The sequence below is a fragment of the Thalia democratica genome, unplaced genomic scaffold, assembly GCF_965202585.1.
Source record: "Thalia democratica unplaced genomic scaffold, ktThaDemo2.hap1.1 HAP1_SCAFFOLD_1683, whole genome shotgun sequence".
NCBI classification, from domain to species: domain Eukaryota; kingdom Metazoa; phylum Chordata; class Thaliacea; order Salpida; family Salpidae; genus Thalia; species Thalia democratica.
The window spans coordinates 22501-24725 of NW_028140508.1; the positions used below are offsets into that span (position 1 = coordinate 22501).

The following is a 2225-nucleotide window of genomic DNA, read 5'->3' on the forward strand; positions in this document are numbered from 1 at the left end:
TTTCCCTCACGGTACTTGTTCGCTATCGGTCTCGAGCCAGTATTTAGCCTTAGATGGAGTTTACCACCCGCTTAGGGCTGCATTTCCAAACAACCCGACTCCGGGAAAACCGCTAGGACGAATTACGACCGCCGCCAAGGGCCTAACACCCGCTCTGGGAAAAGGCCTCGATCAGAAGAACGTGGGCAGTCGTTGGTTCGCCGCATGCTGAATTCCATACGCTACATTTCCTCGCCCTCCAAAAAGGCTCGGATTTAGCGCTGGGCTTATCCCGCTTCACTCGCCGTTACTAGGGGAATCCTTGTTAGTTTCTTTTCCTCCGCTTAGTGATATGCTTAAGTTCAGCGGGTCGTCCCGCCCGATCTCAGGTCAAAAGTGATGTACTACAAAAGTACATGCGCTTTGTACGTCGGCCTTTTGAAGTCACTTAACTTATTCTCGAGCACCTACCGTCGTTGCTACCTCACCCGAGGCCAGCAGGCTGCTCACGCTTCAGCTGTGAAATCGCCAGACCAGCTGTCTTTGACGACACGCTCCTTAATTAAGAAACGAGTCGCAGGCACTTTCAAACTAATGAAAGGATCGGTGTGTTAAAGACCCTGAGACGGACGTGGCCCCAGGATTACCCGAGGCCGCAATACGCGTTCAGAATATCGATGCTCAATGTGTCCTGCAATTCACATTACTTCTCGGAGCTAGCTCCGTCCTTCATCGACGCTCGAGCCGAGTGATCCACCGCTAAGAGATCTCTCGTGTTAATCAATCTCAATGCAACCAAAAAATCGTGTTCAAAAAGAAGCGGCCGCGCCAGCACTTGCGTGCTGAATTATTACTCCCGCTGTCAGAAAGCAACGCGACCGAACTATAACAGTTACAGGGCTCGGTCCCTTCGAAGAAGAGACGTCGCTTGAAATCAAATTTCGATTCGTTAATGATCCTTCCGCAGGTTCACCTACGGAAACCTTGTTACGACTTTTACTTCCTCTAAATGATCAAGTTCGATCGTCTTTTCGAACACCGGCGAGTGCGTTGCCGCACGTACCAGGCTCAATCGGAGGACCTCACTAAACCATTCAATCGGTAGTAGCGACGGGCGGTGTGTACAAAGGGCAGGGACGTAATCAACGCAAGCTAATGACTCGCGCTTACTGGGAATTCCTCGTTCAAGGGAAACAATTGCAAGTCCCTATCCCTAGCACGACCGGGGTTCAACGGATTACCCGGACCTTTCGGCCTAGGGAACACACGATGATCCGGTCAGTGTAGCGCGCGTGCGGCCCCGAACATCTAAGGGCATCACAGACCTGTTATTGCTCAATCTCGTGTGGCTAAACGCCACTAGTCCCTCTAAGAAGTTGTCTCCGACCCAATGGGTCGAGCAGCTATTTAGCAAGTAAGAGTCTCGTTCGTTATCGGAATTAACCAGACAAATCGCTCCACCAACTAAGAACGGCCATGCACCACCACCCACAGAATCAAGAAAGAGCTCTCAATCTGTCAATCCTCGCTGTGTCCGGGCCGGGTGAGATTTCCCGTGTTGAGTCAAATTAAGCCGCAGGCTCCACTCCTGGTGGTGCCCTTCCGTCAATTCCTTTAAGTTTCAGCTTTGCAACCATACTTCCCCCGGAACCCAAAGACTTTGGTTTCCCGGAAGCTGCCGGACAGTTCTTAAGTTCGACACTGCCCGATCGCTAGTCGGCATCGTTTAAGGTCAGAACTAGGACGGTATCTGATCGTCTTCGAACCTCTGACTTTCGCTCTTGATTAAAGAAAACATTCTTGGCAAATGCTTTCGCAGTCGTTCGTCTTGCGCCGATCCAAGAATTTCACCTCTAACGGCACAGTACGGATGCCCCCGTCCGTTCCTATTAATCATTACCTCGTGCTCCGAAAACCAACAAAATAGAACCGAGGTCCTATTCCATTATTCCATGCAACATTATACAAGCGTAAAGCCTGCTTTGAACACTCTAATTTTTTCAAGGTAAACTTGCCGGACCACCGCAACACTCAGTTAAGAGCACCGCGAAGGCACCGACCAACAAGAACAACAAGGCCAGTGCTAGCCTTTCGACCGACCAACCTCGCCGTCCCTATATCCAACTACGAGCTTTTCAACCGCAACAACTTAAATATACACTTTTGGAGCTGGAATTACCGCGGCTGCTGGCACCAGACTTGCCCTCCAATGGATACTCGTTAAAAGTTTAAAGTGTACTCATTCC

At 50.3% G+C, this 2225-nt stretch overlaps 2 non-coding genes and 1 pseudogene across 2 annotated transcripts in view; all 3 read right to left on the bottom strand.

Annotated features, from left to right (window-relative positions):
• Positions 1–372, bottom strand: part of LOC145848797 (large subunit ribosomal RNA) — a 3631-nt gene extending 3259 nt beyond the window's left edge. Inside the window, exon 1 of the ribosomal RNA XR_014372159.1 lies at positions 1–372. This exon is cut by the window's left edge and continues 3259 nt beyond it. This is a non-coding gene — a ribosomal RNA (large subunit ribosomal RNA).
• A 222-nt stretch (positions 373–594) lies between these two features.
• Positions 595–747, bottom strand: LOC145848801 (5.8S ribosomal RNA). The gene has a single exon (XR_014372163.1). It is a non-coding gene; the product is annotated as a 5.8S ribosomal RNA (ribosomal RNA).
• Positions 748–929: 182 nt separating this feature from the next.
• Positions 930–2225, bottom strand: LOC145848795 (small subunit ribosomal RNA; annotated as a pseudogene; the record flags this gene model as incomplete).